The 18,531-nt window shown below is 47.8% G+C and overlaps 2 long non-coding RNA genes across 2 annotated transcripts in view; one reads left to right on the plus strand and one right to left on the minus strand.

Moving 5' to 3' along the window:
- Positions 1-16,043, minus strand: part of LOC119148566 — a 103,518-nt gene extending 87,475 nt beyond the window's left edge. The window contains exon 1 of the long non-coding RNA XR_005104422.1: positions 15,758-16,043. This is a non-coding gene — a long non-coding RNA (uncharacterized LOC119148566). The remainder of the gene's footprint in view (positions 1-15,757) is intronic.
- Positions 8,782-13,296, plus strand: LOC119148567. The gene is made up of 2 exons (XR_005104423.1): positions 8,782-9,410; positions 13,066-13,296. It is a non-coding gene; the product is annotated as an uncharacterized LOC119148567 (long non-coding RNA).
- Positions 16,044-18,531: the final 2,488 nt, after the last annotated feature.

The following is an 18,531-nucleotide window of genomic DNA, read 5'->3' on the forward strand; positions in this document are numbered from 1 at the left end:
TACAGCTTTAGATTGTCAATACTTCCTACATGTCAGGCTGCGTGTTTAAGCTGTTTCCATGCTACCACTGCCTGCACTTGGTTGTGAACTGTACTTCTCTGCTGTACCTTCTCCAACACAGCTTGTGCCCTCTGTAGCGTCACCCTCCATCACAACATACCACTATTCTGCGGTGGTACGCAAGTTCTGGAGTAGAAACAAAAGGTGGACAGAAGCAAGAGAAGAGAAAACAACAAACAGCTGAGTTTTTCGAAGAAAGACATTTTTAGATTTACCATGTAGAGCAAGGTTTTCAGGAAGTGGCTCATACCGGATGCCAATGACCTCACAGCTTCTTATAAATACCACACAATTACAAAATGAAAGAGAGCAGTATTTCTTGCTCCCACTTTCTTTTAGCATTCACGTTAACAATTAACTCAATGCTTCCTAATTATGAAAGTCAAACTGCAGACAAAAGGAATAGGGTTTTTACAGGTTTAAAATACACATCAATGCAACACTTGTAATGGTCTTTCACTGCTTGGAGTAGCACATCTTCAGTGTCATAACCCTTCAATAATTGTTTTTGGTTGTTTTTTTAAATATATATATTTTTAATCTTAAGTCTATTGTGTGAACCCTAACAGGCAGATGATTACTCACCCCTCATATCTAAGCCAATCACCAAAAAAAAAACCTGTATTCTCTAACCACTGTCCCCACCTTTTTCCTTCCATTTCCAAAACCTCTTGTCACTACTACTTCTTCATCTGATCACCAGCATTACAACTGTTCTTGTTTAAGCTATACAAGAAAGATGTGGTTTATAAGATTTTCCATGTATGGAAATAGGTGCTTCCTACCAAGCACCTTACAAAAGACCAAAAAATATGTACTTTTCAACAGAGAAGGTGTCAGGTTACTCCAGCATAATTTATTTTTGATAAACTAACTGTATTTCATTTTCTTTTTCATGTACTCAAGTGTCTCACTCTCTCCTAAAATTTCAGAAGTCTACTGAAGCCATACTAAGAGCATGTATCAACTCAAGTCTCTTTTAGAGCTTATCAGTTCACCTGGACTTCAGTGCTTTAGCGTCATTTGCCTCAGTTTCTAAACCATCATATCCATTCATCATCCTGCTTTTTCCCCACATCCCTAGAAAAGACTGAACCAAATGTCAACATTCTATCACCTGCAATGACAGCTCTGCTTCCCCATGCTGTTTTTTTATCCAAATGACTGAAGAATCTTGTGATATTTATTAATCACTGTTTGACACAGCTTAATGTGGCTTGTAGGTTTTGTTTATCTTCCCATCTTCTAAAGCAGACTCAGTCCTTTCTCCTTTCTTTGTATTGTTTCTTCTGTAATGTACTTATCCAAACATTTGCATCTGAAGCCCTCACTATTTCTACCCAGCTAATACAAAGGTCTAACCACTCTTATATCTGCTCTTACAGCACTGATTGAAAGGAACTCCCACCTCTTACTCTGCTCCTATCTGCAGGTTCTGTCTGGTTTACTTTACCAAGTTGACTACCTCTGAGTCAACTGAAATGCCTTCAGGAAGAACTGGACCTCACCATCAGCTTTTTAAATCCACCAATATATTCTGGGATGTGTTTTAAACATCAGTAAAAGAGAACACACAAAAATCCAACTTTTTTCAATACATGAACTGCACCAAGACCTCCACAAGTAACTATTCCTGATCTTTGTTGATGGATAAAGGTATAGATGCTTAGAATTATCAAGTTATCAGTTAGGTTTGGGGATTAGTTTTGGTGGGTTTTTTTTCATTAGTAATCCTGGCTTTTGTTGACAGCTTTTGATAAAAAGGAGTTAGGAAAGGAGAACCGGGACACTGTTCATAAAGAACTAGATAACCTCATAGTCTTGAATAGAAGTGGGGTGAATTTCAACAGCAGAAGATGTACAGTCACATACCTGAGTATAATACATATTGCCACCAGGTAAATGGCTCCTTAACTATGAAGGAAGAAAAAGCCTAGCCCATCACAAAATGGCCATGGGTCAGAGTGACATACCAGTGAAATAAAGCAACTGTGACCTCAATTTACAGCTGCCTGGAAAATTCATCCAATTATTGCGCATGCCTTGTTTAAGAATGATGGATTCAGACTTGAGTATGAGAAGAAAGGTGCTTTCAGGTAGCAGAAATGGCAACAGATTGTAACTTCTACCTTTCAACTGAGAGTTCAGTAGCCAGAGTGCACAGACCTGGTCCACTTCACCGTAAGTTTAAAAAAAAAAAAGGGGGGGGGGGGGCAGGGGGGGCAAGGAAGAAAAAAGAAATAAGTACATAGTCTGACCAGTAGCAGTGATCATAGACCAAGAATTGTGACCTCTCAGGCAAGACCAGTGACAGCAGTCAAAGGATTCACTCTAGACCATGAGTAGAAAAGAGCAGAAGAGGAGCACGGGTATAAATGGAGACAAAGCTTGTTCGTGCTGCCTCCCAGCAACGATGGATGCCTGCCTGCATGAGCTCCTGCTTTGTTATTCTCTGCTCCACCAGTGGTTTATGTTAAACTGTTCAACTGCAGGAGCCAGCTGAACGAAGCAAAGAGAAGAAGCACCTCAGCCTCCACACTAGTCTCAGCTGGGAAATCAGACAACAGCACCAGTTCCAAAATGAAAGGCAGGACCATGAAGTTTCTGAGGCAGGAAATGGACGACAATTCAAGCAGTCATTTCATGCAGTCTCAGCTGCGGAGAAGTAGCTAACAACAGCAAGATGATTAAGAATAGTTTCTTAAACCATGTTTCTGCTTTGATGAATGATTCCAACTGCACCCCACATCAAAGCACAGCACAGCAAGCTAACTCACCACAGACTTCAGATGTTCTGGAGGATATTAAGAGATGCTAAGGGACACAGTGTCCCATGCTGTTTTAACAGTGTGGGCAGCAGGCAAACTAAGGTGCAAATCCAGCTCAGACCTAAGCAGAGTCTGCAGAGCAAGCACAGCTTAGGATGATCAGAAGAATGGAAAAATCAATACTATGAACATAGACTAGAAGTTTTGTTTGCTTACTTGACTGAAAGAATACCGAGTGATATAATTCCTGGTCATAAAAGTACTAGAGAGGAATAAACATAAGCAAAGAGAACTGCGTAAGGAAGAGCTTGCAATTATAATTTTTAAAAGTGTGTATGAAATAGCCCTTCAAAATGTCAGGCTGGCAATTCAAAGACTTTCTAGACTCTGGATGCTCTGACAGTTACAATCTTTCTTCTCTCCTAAGTATAACAACCTGTCCTTAAGATTAAGGACAAATTACATAGCAATTATACAACATCAGGCTTCGTGTACCAAGTGACGAAGACTGAGAAACCCAGGAAGCCATTCCCAGTTCCATATTTTTCCTTAAAGTTATCAGTAGTATTCTACTGTAATAGATAAAAAAAACTAATAAATTCTGCAGTAGTATCACAAACACCATCAGCAGTAAATACCTTAGACCATGAAATAAAGAAGAATTATCAAATACTGAAGAAATAATGAACTGACCCAACTGAAAAATTCTGCTATCTGAAATGACCCCTTCAGCAATAAAACAATAGACAACTGTAGCACCATCCTTCAGAAAGGATGTTACACCTTCTCCTAAACAGCTAACTCTAGTTTTCTGATTGTAAAGAAATGTCTCACAGAAAACAGAAGAACATACTTAATAATGCAAGAAGAGAAATTATCACTACCTATTAATGGAATACCTTATGAGGAAAAGCATGCATGAGGAATGTTTCTTTATGACTTTTTCAAGTCTGAATTATCAGTAACATTTGCTATGGCAGTTCACTTGTTACTTCATCACTCCAAGTACACACCACTGCTACTGAGCAAGTCAGAGCACCTCTAGCAGCTGAACTCCAAACACACTGTAATCAACACTGACACCTAAAATAAGTTTTAAGATTCACACATGCAGTAGGGCGATGTAACCTCACTGAAGTCCTAATCTAGATTAATGCAGAAGTATTAAGATGCCTGGTAATTTTATGGGCATACAGCCTAAAGGATTTATTTAGTAGCTAGCAGTCCTGGAGGAATTTCTACATTGGTATTAAGTCAAACCTGAATACCCCAAATCATGGTAATTAAAGGGCTGAACAAATCCTTTAAGAGAAAATAACCATAGTTACAAATGCATGGTAATGAGTCATGTAAAAAGAAAAACAAAATATTTCCAGTTATGTGAGCCAGATGACTGCTGGACCACATCAGTTTATGGTAAAACACAAGAACAGATTTTTAAACATTTGAAGATAAGCTCTTCAAAAGCCAGCATTATCCTGGGCCAAAACATTAATCTAGTAGTAGCACAATGCCATATCTTACCATGAAATCTAAATTTAAGATCCCTGCTTTATTCCTGAATGAACTTCTGCCCCAGCACTTCAGGTGCTTGGGATCTCTGAAGCTAATTCCTCTAACAATTGAATGGTTCTTTCAAAAAGAAGCACCGACCCTTCTCTATTTACATGAGCAGATCAACCACCAGTGCTGGTAAGAAAGGGCAATTAGCAGATAAAACAGGAAGCATGCCCAGTCACTCGGGTTGTGGAAGATCCAAGTAGAAATTCAACATGTAGGAAAATGGGCTAGCAAAGGTGAGAGCCTCAGATACTGCTGTCTGGTGGCGTAGCTGAGTATGGGAAGGCACACCTTCCTGTGTGGGTCACTGCTACATTCCCCACCCAAGGAGGAGGTAATATAACAAAGAGCTTATAAAATTCAATCAATAGGCCTCTTAAGTTAGCAAGGAAGAATACGTACCAGGACCATTACTAATAACTAGATGAAATCTAGGAGAGTTCTATGAATTGTTCAAATTTGATTTTTATGTACAGAGGAAACTAGAACCTTGGCCGTTTTGGTCTCTCTCTGTTGGTCACCTGTCTCTTTTTCACAGCCCCTGATTTTTAATCTTATCTAGTCCAGGCTTCTGTGCTTCTATGCTTTCAGTCTTTTTTCGGGAACTACTGCCCACATGCAGCACTCTGCTTCCTTGCTGCCTCCTCTGCTGTGCCCTCTTTGCTGGTGACGCTGATGCACATGCACCCTATACCCCAGCCAGGGAAGTTGGCTGCGGATGTATCTCAAGGCAGCTGGAGCTAGCCCCTTCTCCTGTAGAGCCGGGGAATGACAGTCCCTGTTGCCCAGGTTATTAGAAGACTCCTTCGCTGCAGTCCCAGCCTCTGTTATTTATAACACTCACCAGAGATGAAGAACTTAGCAGCAAAATTGCAAATACAAACAACTCTAATCCTGAGCTACCAGTGAAGCTGGTTAACATAATGCCATACTTAAGCTCTTATAAACCACAGGAGGGACTCAGCAGTACATAGTACTATTAATGTAAATATTATTTAACAGAACCCTTGAGAGGCACAGAATGTAGAGGTAGAGGGGTCAGCTGAATAGCCACTAGCTGAAAACCAGACATTTTATAGCCTTCATCCATTTTAAACTAAGATAACGGTAGCAGGAAAAAATGGATTCCGAAGTCACCTCTCCAGGAGGCACTGTCTTAAAAGTAAGTATCCTGAGAACCTCCATCTATCTAGTACACACAGTGGAGATACCAGGGAAACACACAGCCTACAACCACAACATGTGAAGTCACTTACTCAGAGGCCCTGGTCTACAGAAAAAAACCAGGTATGACTATCCCACTCCTCACTCACGATACGTTCAAGCTATGAGCCATACAGCTGCAATCCATGTGAGAATTATCTTAGGCACTACCAAAAGTGCAAGATGTATTCTGCACCCATCTTCATGCTTTGGAGATCTGGTGGCAGCGAGGGGCAGGAAGAGCAGAAAATGCATGTTGCAATAGAGTCTGACCACAACTCAGGGCTGTAATACTGACAGAACAGGATGCCACGTAAGGCCCACCACTCACAGCAAGGACAGAGTGGATGAAGAGGATCTACCTATTGCTGCCCTCCCTTGCTTGTACATCTACTCTCTTGTAGATTCTTGTTTTACATTTCTAGGACCACCAAACCACAAAGATAACCTGGCATTCAGCAAACAGACAATGTCTCCTGCCTTTTCCTGCAGGAAAAGGCAGAAAAACAACTGAAGAAAACAGAAATCATGAATGTCACCTGCAGGAACAGGATGGACTTTTCACCCCAATTTTTATTTCCCTCAAGGCAGCAGCAGACTGAAAGTAAAACCTAGTACGGATACTGATGGCAGGCACAACCATAAAGGAACATTCTCAAAAATGGGATGAATGGAAATATCCTGAAGTGAGGAAGAATCACTGCAAGGTCTTTCAAAAACTTTAAGCATTTCTGCCCACACTACTAAAGAGAACAATGAACAGTTAATAACAATGGTTAAGGGCTTTGCAAAGACTTACACAAGTATGAAAATTAAATAAGCTGAGTATAGTTTACCCAACACAAACTTTGTAGGCCAAAAGAAATGGAGGTTTATATGGTAACATTAGAGATATACAATAATTAATGTTGACATAGCCACCAAAGAGACTGCATCTGAAAGTCTCAGAGCCGACTTCCAGTTTCAACCTAGCCAGGAAGATTTTTCTTAAGTACCAGAATAAGAAAAAAATAAATTACAGTCCTTGTCTATTAGGAATCATATGCACATCACAAGCCTGTTCTTCAAAGCACATCTCATATACTTTGGGTAAATACAGTTTTTTCACGGTAACTGATCTTGGAAGAAGCTGCCAGAAGACCCATTACTACTTTATCAACCAATAGCATCTGGAACAGAATCAAACCTGTTCATGATAACAGGAGTATCTGTAGTTTCAAAGAAAAACATCAACAGAAAGGAAAAATACAACCAGGTATATCCTACAGAGACTATGACCAGGATAACATTAGACAGGACAAACTGTATTTATAATATTTATTCTCCTAATTACTGGATCAGGTAATCTTACATAAACCTTCTGAAAAAGTAACTTCACCCACAGGCACATGAAGTTTGCTTTACAGGAAAGAAGAGCTTGTTTTTCAAACCAGTGGTCTTTAAACTACAGGGGCATGCAATACATGCTGAAAAGGGGGAAGGGCACGATGAAGCAAAGAACTGCTGCTCTAGAACAAAATAAGGGCTATAAATGAACGTAACTGCTAGCTGCAGATGCAGCATGTGCAAAACACAAGTGAGAGAAAGAGGCATTTGTGCTGAAGGACAGTATTTGTACAATAAATTAATGTAAGCTGGGTGTCAACTACACCTGCGCTAAAACCGAGAACCAGCTTTCTAAAAAAAAAAAAAATCAAGTGAAACCTGACAGTAGAACCACCTTTGGAGAGAAGCAATGAGGGTTTCAATTTAGAGCCTGGGAACTGTTGCAGGAATCAATCATACTGCACATTTGCTTGCAGAAGTGTAGGACTACAACCTGCCATCCAGGCTGCCCCATTGAGAATTTTTTTTCCATCCTTCTGTAATTGAAAGAGCACACTAAAAAGATGCTTCTTTCCCATCACAATGCTAGGAGCCTGGGTTAACCTATCAAACATGTCTACCAGTGTTTTCCCCCTCTGTATTATGTGACTTTGGTCTCCATTACAAATTATTACTGCTTATAGATATCACTCATTCATTACTGAAGTAATACTGCTTCTGAGTAATTCAGCTTTACTCAGTAACATGTTAATTCACAAGTCATGGTTACTTTTTCCTGGTCACTACCACTGACTTTTTTTCTCTCCAATATTCGGTAAGGATTTCCTCACAAACGTCAACAATTTCATTACAAGAAGAACTGGGAGAACAGAGGTTCCCCCTGAACTCCCACTGCAGAGTATAGCTGAACTCTGCCCTTGTTAACTCCCTTTATCCTCAACATCAGTAATAGATGAAAACTGCAGTTTCTTTAAAACCAAGGCAGCAGCATTTCCCTAAGCCACAAAAAACAAACACACACACACCCCCAAGAAAAAAAACCAACAACAAAAAAACCCCACCAAACCCAAAACAAAAACACCAAACAGTTGTGCTACGCTATTTGCTTATTGAAACAGGAGATACATTTGGTGTTAGTGAAACCACATGTATTAAGTTGGTCCGACCTCACTCCTGTTCCATGTTGTGTGAACATTATTCACATTTGAAGTGTCTTTCACATTTAAATTACTGATTTCTAGGTCAATATTGTTTTATGGGCATCTCTGGATTACCAAAATCCAACAGGGCTAACAATCTAAAGATTAAAGCCATTTTACTTCCTTTTTTTATGGTAAGGGTGCACAATTCTCTGCCAAAGCTACCAGAATGAGTTGTGGTTCCAGGACAATACTCTTTGGGGAAGCAGCAGATCCCACAATGCTGGATGCACCATTCGGCTTTCTGTTTATACACAGAACCACAGGCTTCACAGACAGATGCCCACGGACACAGATAAGAGGAGGAAGAATGGGACGATCTGGCTTGAAAAGGGAACGCTGCTACAGCTCTAGAAGAAAGACGGTATCTTTGAGCTTGGGCTCAGAAGGAAGCCGAAGGGAGCCAAGCGAGGCAGGGAGCTCCGTCCCAGCGCCCGCAGGTTGCTGCTGGGCGCTGCGGCGGCCGCGCACAGCGCTGCGCTGCCGCTCTCGGCCGGCAGGGGGCGACGGCAGCCCCGCGGCGCCCCAGGCGCGACGCCGCCATCCCAGCACCGCCCCCCCCCCCCCCCCCCGCCCCCCCCCCCCCCCCCCCCCCCCCGCGGGGCGGGCCGCTGCGCTCCGGGCCCGCAGCCCTCCCCCGCGGCCGCACCGAGCGGAGGCAAACCCAAAACCAAACAAAACCACACACACGGGGGTAGGGGGGGGAACACCCAACAAAAAAGCCCCCAAACCTATCGCTTTTCATAGGTTTGGAATCCTGTTCTCAACAGGGTAAACAGAATCCGGATTGCTCCAGCACCCCGGGGCACGGCTGTCAAGCCGCAGAAATCAGAATATAAACACCTCCCAAGAACTACAGATGACACAGCAATATACAAACGTCAACAAATTAACGTCTGAAGTTGTGCTAAAAAAAAAAAAAAAAAAAAAAAGGGGGCGAAGGGGGCGGGGGGGAAACAACACGACACTAGAAATGCCAAACGGTAGAACTCACGGCGATACAGCGAAACTACACCTTGTTAAAAGCCTTCCCAGCGCTTGCAGTTTACAAAACACATCCAGACAACAGCCGGGAACGTCCTGTTTCTCCTCCTGCTCAAAGTAAACACGGTGGCTAGATGCGGCTTCTCCCTCCCCGGGGACTGCACAGCTGCTCGCACCGCAGCTGGGCGGCAGGAGATGTCCCAAGTCCCAGTGACCCGAGCAAGGTGCTCTCCTGGGTGAGCCACCACCCGCCACCCTGCACCCGGCCGCTGGGAGACACCGCGCTTCGCTGATATAAACAGTAATACAGGTAAAACCCAGCAAACGCTTGCTTACTTTCCAAATAGGCTGAAATTCGAACATCAGTTCGATTCCATTTGATTTCCTCTGCATGCTGTTAATTTATGAAGCCAGTATCTGCCTTCATTTTACAACTCATATTTTGGCAGAAGCTCCAACAGTAGCTACTACAGTTATGCTAAAATTCAGGAACCAGAAGATAATATAGGTATTACTCAAAATAGCACATCTTCTGGGTATTTCATACATAATGTTACTACATGAATAATAAAAAAAATATTTCATTTTCTGGAAATTTATGTGCTACCAAAATTATACCAGATGAAAACACAGATGAAAAAATTAGCCCCGATTCAAGGGATATTTCCAGAGATCCAAACTCTGTCCACAGAACTTCTCCCAACACAGACGAAGTTCAACCCGAGCTCATAAACACTACCAAAAACCTAATCCTTCCTTAAGGCTCAGCAGGACAGTAGTTGTATTCAAATTGCTACATTTTGGTGTAGCATACAGGCAAATCAGTATGTTCCTGTATGCAAAGAAGAGGGCAGAAATATCTAAACTTTGTAATAGCCCAGCACAATGCTTACCCAGGTTTCCCTCTCCCCATTCCACTCTCCCTGTCTTCCCACCCAGGCAACTAACTGCTGCTTCTGACCACCTGCAAGATGGCACAAAGGAAAAAAATAAAAATAAATAAAATCTCAATATTACCAGCACACAAACTTCACAAGATTTCTGTTGAGACTACTGCACAGCATTCTGTACACGTAAGCACATCGTGGGTCTGGTTGCCAGAGTAAAAATTTGAAATATAGGAAAAAAACCACCCAAAGATACTAAAGCAGTCACAATATATTTACCAACTCTTTACTTTCTACGTAACTGCACAGTTTATGTTCTTCAATAAGACCTAGTCCTTAAACAAGACATTCAGAGAAGTGTTTGTAAAACCGTGGCTTACAAATGGTGTTATAAATGCCCTTTAAACCATTTGTTTCTCAATTTCTTTTGTTTATGCTTCAGTAACAAATTTCTAGCCTAGCAAGAGTACAAAAAACCCCACCAACTCACCATCAGCACTGCCTTATTAATGCTTCGTAACATAACAATTATGAAAAAATAATTCCTGAGTAATAGTACACCAAAATTCAGATTACTGTGAAACCCAATTTGACAGTAGTACCATCTCCCCTCATCCACAAAACTTCCCACATTTAGACTACAGAATTCATAAAGTAAACCATATTGATTAAAACTATTTAAAACAAGAGTATTATGACAATTATCACATTTTTATTGTCCTGCCAAATACATTACTTTTATTTAAGAAACTTAGAAAAAAAAATTCCACTTGACTGCTTTACTACCATAATTAATATTTTTGCTATATAGATGTCAGTCCTTCAGAGATCTCCAAACTTAGGTCTGTAAAGCAGCACGATACTGGGGACATTTAACGCATCCCTCCTAGAGCTCAAGGCAATTCATCAAAATTCATGGATCAGGACCCTCTGCAAGCGTTAAGTACCCAGATCAGGAATGTAGGGGAGGATGAGATCTCCGACCTTGGTAAGGGCAAGACTCAGAACAAAAAACTCCGATTTCCAGCCATGCTGTTAGACAACAACGCTGTTATCTGCTGGCTGAGGTACAGCATCCTGAAGGACTGTGAAAGGATGGCGGATTTTATGCTGCATTTTTACGAAATGCAAAGCCAAAAGAAAACCCTGTTTATGCTTAAATTCGTGACAAACAGTTGCAGCCCAATTAATTCCATCTCCAGTCACTGACAAAAATTTTCAATCCTGACTCTCTAAAAATGGCTTCAAAGAACTGCTGGGGAGATTATTTTTTTTAAACTTTGCAGTTCAGCGTTCATGTTTGCAAGTACTCTCAGCCCTTGATGTTACAGCACTTCAAGCTCATACTCTGGTACTACCAATAATTCCAGGAGCACGACATTTATGGAAAAACACTGTGCAAAAATGGCAGAATCAACTACAGCTAGTCAGACTACACAAGACGACAAAAAACACAACTCCATGTTTTCATTTTTAAATATAAAAGAAATATAGTAAACACGCGATTACAGCAATTGAAAAAACCTAGCCTGGATTAAAGAGATCCTCTTAATTTTAATTGTAACAGGTTACAGCAGCATAAACAAACACACTGTTAATGTAAGTTCAAAATTTCCCTTTTTATTACAACAGGGAGAAAAAAAAAAAAGGTTTCACTACTTCCTATTGCAAAACCAATACGAACACTAGTTTAAATCTTTTCAGATGCTTTTGAAGTACTTACGAAGAGTAAAATAGCGACCTTTTTGCCACCAGAATTAGGCAAGGCATTAGGTCCTAAAATGAAACTCTGAGTACCTCTTTTAAGAGATAAATTGGTATTGTTTATATAAAAAGTGGAGAGAACTGGCACAATATTTTTCATAGCACTTTTTCCATATACATTGTATTCGTCACCAAAACAGCTCTGTAGAACACAGTGTACAGCACACATTGTGCCTCGTCATGAGCTGACAGCAATTGAAGAGAAGGTGAACCAAGTTACAAAATGAAGTATTTTTTCCTCTAGCTGTCAAGAAGATAAATGATCTTAGTTATATTAAAGAGAAATGGGATACAGGATCCAAAGGGCTCATTTTATGTTAACTGCATTTCACCAACAAAAATAGAGAAAGCAATTTCCTGGTGCATCAATTCCACCAGCAACTCCATGTACACTCAAAAAAAAATAAATAATCTGAGACACTGGCATGCTGTTACAGAGCACCTCCTGGTATTCTCAAATATCTAACAAACCAAGTGCTCCCTATTAACTTCCTATTTTAAGGTAGGTTTGGGGGTTCCCCCCCAAAAAAATGCAAACATATGCAGATATGCTCTTACAAATCAAGTATACTACCCGGGTTGAATAAACCTATTCCCATAGGTAACACCGTTTCAAACGACTCCTGCAACCAACGCAGGACATCAGCTCTCTACAACTTATGCCAAGTACAGCCTATTACCACACCACTCCTTTCACCACTACCATGATCCTCAGTTGTTTCTGAGCCATTACCATTCTTGCTATCTTAAGGCCATATTCCCTCCTCATCAACACCAGTCAAGGTCTGGAAACACATCATTTCAGATGCTCAAAATCGTACTGATAAAGTTCGGATGGAAGAGAAGTGAAAGCACAAGAAGCACCATAAACTGTCCCCGATTCATTTACTGGACTAGACCAGCACAGAACTGCTAACTTATGGATTTCCATCCTCCTCCTTGTATCCTCTTTTTATAGGGCGTTAAAATAATACTACTACTAACAAATAATCCTTTCCAGTGCAACTCCAAAGCAGTTTTAAATATCCGTGTACGGTCCTCACCATTAGTTATAAAACCATCTCTCCTCTTCTTGACCTGTTCTCGTTCATCTGCTGTTATTTAACTCTTTAAAGCTTCCTGAGAGTCACGATGTTATTAATGGTTATGTAATTCTTAAAAAGATATTGAATTTTAAACTTCTGAACAGTACAACAGGGACATACACAACAAAACAGATACAGGTTTTTTTCTCACCCCTCCTCTACTTATTCGAAACCAAAGTATCCTAATGACCTAGAATAGCAGTCTTTTTTTTGTCCTTTTTTTTAACAGCTCGTCAGACCCAGAATCTCTAGTGGTGCAGGTACCTGTATAATGAATGTAAGCCTACAGAACACAAATGTCCTTTCCTCTGTTGCTTCCTACTGACCCCAGATAAGCTGTTCACAGACGGCCAGGGTCCACTGCCTGCAAGCCGAAAGCCACCAATCTAGAACCGAGTATCCTCTTACTGTTTGCTCTGCTATCCGAGAAGTTACATTAAAATGGCATTACGTTCCTCAACTCCAAACTGACTAGTCTTTCTCCATATAGCCTATTAACAACCATGACTCTGGAGCTTTCCGTAAAATCCTGTTTCCAGAAACAACGACCTGCCGAAAACAGAACACCATCACTTAAGGTGCCTCACTCTGCCACAGATTGGGACGCAGCTCAAGTCCTTCACGCTGAAGACTGCCCAACCTACCTATAAATAGGCTCAAAGCTCCAGGCTCAGGAGACTGATAGCTAAACACGATCCTCACAGCGTTCCCCTGTGTTACCTACATAAAGCTGCACGCCACACCACCACCGGGCTAGGCAGATACGCAGCTACTGCCCTGGCTAATGCAGGACAGCACGGAGGGATGGCAGAGGAAAAAAAAATACAAAACCCCCCCAACCACGTATCGCTGGGCATAAACAGCTCTCACAGCTCTCTCCCGGGCAGAGGAGCCTCCCCCTACGGAGGCTAGAGCCAGCCGCAGATCGGCCCTCAGGGCTCGGCCAGGGCCCGACCCGCTGGCCCAGGGAGAGGCCCCTCAGGGGGCGTCACGGGGCAGGCCGCGAGCACCGCTCCCCTCACCGGCACGGCAGGCAAGGCCCGGGGGGCGGCAGCCGGGCAGCCGCGGCCCCGAGGCCTTCAGGCCCCCCCCCGAGGTCGGCCCCAGTCCCGGTCCCCGCCAGCCCCGCCCCGGGCCGGGCCCTCGCCCCGCGGGTGCCCCGGCGGCGGCGGCGCGAGGCCGGGCCGCGTGACGGGCTGAGCCGGCGGCACGTGGCCCCGACCATAACAAACAGGCGGGTGGGCGGGCGCGGGCCGCGCTCGCGCCCTGCCAAAGGCGGGCGGAGGGAAGGTGGGGGGGGCGGGGGGGAAGATGATGGGGGGGGGGGGGGGGGTCGGCCGCCAGCGGCGCGGCCATTGGTCTGCCGGGAGCGGTGGGCGTGGCCGCCGGTCCCGCCGCCGCCGCCTCGGTGGTGCAGTGCTGAGGAGGCGCCAGGCGGGGGCCGCTGCCGCGCGTCGAGGGGTCGCGCGCGCTTCCCGCCCTCAGCGAGGCCGCTCGCCCGAAGCCCACCCCCCACCCCCGCCGCCCCGCGCCCTCACACCCGCCGCGCGCCCGCAGCAGCCACGGCTCCGCAGCCGGCCGCCCCCCCTTCCCCGGGCACACGCACCCCACCCGGAGCTCCGCAGGCCGCCCGCCCTCCCGCAACAGCCCCGAGTTGCGCCACGCAGGAAGCGCCTCGCCCGCAGCAGCCGACTCCGCTCCCCGCACGGCCGCTCTGCCCCGGACCCCGCTTCCCCCCCGCCCGCCCCTCGGCCCCCCAACCCGCCTCGCCTCGCCGCGCCCCCTCAGCAGCCTCCCGCCGCCTTCCCGGGTGGGGGGCGGCAGACCACTCCAACGCTCCCCGCAGGGCAGGCGCCTGGCCGCGGGCCTCCCTCTCCTCAGGCACCCACCTGTGGGGCAGCAGGCCGTGCCTCGGCCGCTCGCCGGCCCGCCTCATCAACCGGCGCTCAGCTCGCTCGCCCGCTCGCACCGGGCGCGGAGCATGCGGAGGGCTGGGGGGGGGGGGGGGGGGGAACTGCTAAATATACCCGCTGCCGGCGGCACCGCCTGTGTCACGGACCCGGGCTGGCGAGCGGCGGCGCGGCCCGGCCCTCCCCGCCCCCCCCCCCCCCCCCCCCGCGGACGCATCTTGTTTTCTCCATACGCACTTGGAAATGCGGCCCGGCCCCCCCGGCCGGCGCTGGGGGTGGGTGATTTGGGGGGGGGATTGTTGTTATTTCTGCTCGATTCGGGATACCCACGCAGCGATGAAAACAACACGGCGCAGTCCCGTCCTTCCCCCCCCCCCCTCCCCCCCCCCCGCCGCAGCTCGGCTGTCACTTGGCTCCTTCCCCCACGTCGCGAGAGGCAAACTCCCCCCAATGTCGCGACAGCGGCCCGCGCACCTGCCGCGCACCGTGCCCCCCACTTGCCGTTTCCTCCCGGGGTGCGCGGTGCGGGTGTGGGGGGGCACGCCCGCCGCTGCCTCCCCCGCAGCGGGGGGACAGGAGCAGCGCTGCGCCCGCAGCCCCTTGCGAAGCGGCCGGCCGGGCTCGCCGCTGGCGGCCAGGTGCGGGGGATCCGCGGGTGGGCTGCGCGGGGGCGGGCGGCGGGCGCTGCGAGCCGGGATGGAGCGAGCCTCCCTCCCTCGCCTACCCCCCCCCCAGCCGCCCCCCCCCTCCCCCCGCCGCTTGTGTTTACCTCAAGTTTGAATTTTATCTGCGCAACATGAGCTGGAATGCGGACATGGAGGGCGGGAGGGCGCGCACACGCCCGCCGCTCCGCGGGGACACGCGGCGCCCCCGGCCCCCCCCACCGCGCGCCCCCCCCTCACTCCGCCGCCGCGCAAACATGGCGCGACCGCCGCGACCGCCTGCCCCGCCGGCACCCCGCGCCCCCCGGGCGGGCGGGCAGCCCCCGGCCACGTCCCGCCGGTAACTTACCTCCGAGCGGCCGCTCCGCCGGCTCCCCTCCCCCTGCCCTCCCCGCGGGAGGGTGCCACACGCAGCCCACCGGCGGGGCTGCCGGCGCTGCCGCGCTCCCGGGCGCGGAGACAGGTGCAGGCACGGGGCAGGGCGGGCCCGGGGCGGGGGGCACCGCCGCCTCCCGCCGCCCCGGGCTCCCCGAGTGCTTCCCTCCCCACGATGTTGTTTCATTATATCATGTCCATCATGTGACAGCCGGAGGGCCTCTCTATGGAAACTTAAAGGGGACTTTCACACGACGACGACGCCGGACCCGCCGGTACCCCCGGCCGCCCCGGGGGGCTGCGAGCCCCGCTGCCGCCACCCGCCGCCCCGCCGGCCCTCCCGGGGGCCGCCCGCCTCGCACCTACCGCCCTCCGCTCCGCCGGTCGCAGCAAGTCGCTGCGCTTCCTTCTATTATTATTATTAATTAGGGTTGGTGGTTTGGGGTTTGTTGTGTGGTAGGTTTGTTCAGTCCTTTTCCCCTCCCTCCTTCGCACCGCCTGCGCTGCCGGTGCCTGCACTCCCCGACCGGCCGCGCACGGTGCAGAGCCGGGACGGAGCCGCTGCGGGAGGGTGCGCGGCTCGGCCGCGGCCACGGTGGGTCTCCGGTGCTGGGAGCGGCAGCAAAAAAACCCCCAAAACAAAAACAAACAACAACAACAACAAAACCCAAACAAAAAAAGAAACCACAAAGGAGGAAAAAAACCCCAGACTTGTTTGTGACAGACTGAGGAGGCTGGAGATATGAGCGGTGCTGTCGGTGCGGCTGTGCGGGGTCGGTGCGGTGGTCGCGAACGCCGCTTTTCACCCTGCCAAGCCGGGAAGGGAACCATCCCCCGCTCCCACCTGGGATGCCGCCGGTCTCCTGCAGCGGGTCGCAGCACCGAGGCGCTGGAAGGAGCCGTTCCTGCTTCCCAGTGCGGTAACACCAGCCGCCTATCCAAACAGCCACCCCCTGGAGAAGGGAAAAGCTCCGGCCAAGATGTTTTCCATCGCCCCGAAGCGCCGGGCCCCCCGGCACCCCCGTCCCGCCGCCCTCCCGCCGCCGGGGGTGCGGGCAGGCCGGGCGGCAGCGCGCCGCTCCTCCGGCTGCTGTTCTGCCCGCGGTGCTGAAGCGGGTTTTGCTTGGAATTATTTTTTTTTTTTTCCCTCTCTCTCCCAGCTTTCCTCCTGCCCCCAGGATTTGGGATGAAAGAGCTAAAACCCACCTGCACCACGGTGCAAACCTCCGCCAGGCCGGGGGTGCACAGGGGGCTCCCGGGGTTTTCTGCATGGAGGGCAGCACACAGTTCCCATGGGAGCTCCCCAAGTTTTGCTCCCAAACTGGTGGCATCACATAGGTATTGGCGGCCAAGTGCAAGATCCAAGGGGCTAGCTCGTAGCAGGGGATGGATTTGCCATGAAAAACGGGAGGAGGAAAAGCCTGCCGTATTCCTTACGGCTTCCACTGGAAATCTCAGCCCCTCAGCAGGTGAAAGCACGACCTACGGATGCAATGAGTTTTAAGTTTGGAATTTAATTTCTTCAGCGTCCCACCGAGCTTTCTAGAAGGCAATCATATAAATGACTTTTTTACCGTCTGTGGGGTTGAGGCCGATGCCCGTTGCAGGTACTGGCAGCCATGGCAGGGGACCGGATCCCCCCGCTGGACGGCGCGGGCCCAGTCCTGGCACTGATGGCAGGTCACCTCCCTTTGCCCTCCCACTAATGCTTTTGAAGTACCTGTGCTCTGCCCCACTCATTCCAGAGGGCACGTGCAACGAGCCTTACATGTAACAGATCCGTGTTTCAGATACCTCTACTTTCAAATGTTTTGATTTTTTGTTTTGTATAGGTAACAGATCTGTGCTTCCGATACCCCCACTTTCACATTTTTTGGGACTTCTGTAGAATTTATTAATGATTTTAGCTGAAAAGAGTTAATCGAGTGAGCAACAGTTCATCCTCCTTCTCAGAGTCTTTCCTCTATCCACCCCACTTTTCATCTCTGTTTATCTGTCCTTTCCCATCCAATTTTGGGGGGATTTCTACCTCTGAATTCCTTCCTGCCATTTTATCCAGGTTGCTCCACAGCCGTGGAGTCTAGCTCCAGTGTGCCTCACTTTCCATCTCCCCGGGCCTTATTTCCCTACCTTACTAAGGCTCTTTTTATTCCATATTTCCTTCCTCAGATCATCCTTAAAGGAGAAAAAAGGCTGGAGCTGGGATATAAAGTAGTCTTCTAGGAGTACTGCCAGAACTGATCTGTTTTACTCTGCTGCCGCTGCTGCCGTTGCTGTTCTGCTGTGTCATGGGAAGAGAGTTACCTAGGCACGCCAGCTCGGAAACGGCACCTCAGGCAGAGCTGCTTGCTGCAAACCGAGCCGTGTTTCACAAAGCTGAAGGGTAAGTTTGTCTGGCGCAGGATTTAGGCTGGAAGGAGAAGGCATCACTCCTGTTCTGGGCTCTGACAGGGAGATCGGTGCACAGCGTTGGGACGTTTGCAGGAGGCAGTGGCAGCAGCAGCAGTGACAGCGCATCCTCATGCAGCTTTATTTTGTTTTGTCAAGCCAAGACGCTTTAGGTTACAGCTGGGCAGAAAAGCAAAATGATGCATTTCTGTAAAAAGGCTGCTTTTTTCCCAAATTTACTTTACATTCTTGCAAGGAGGTCTTGCTCTAAGAAAGAGCAGGGATTCTACCTCCTCTTAAAAAATGTTGTTATAAAATCTTTACAGTCTTGGCTCCTTCCACCTGAGCCTGCTTCCTTCA

The sequence above is a fragment of the Falco rusticolus genome, chromosome 5 (assembly GCF_015220075.1).
Source record: "Falco rusticolus isolate bFalRus1 chromosome 5, bFalRus1.pri, whole genome shotgun sequence".
Classification (NCBI taxonomy): domain Eukaryota; kingdom Metazoa; phylum Chordata; class Aves; order Falconiformes; family Falconidae; genus Falco; species Falco rusticolus.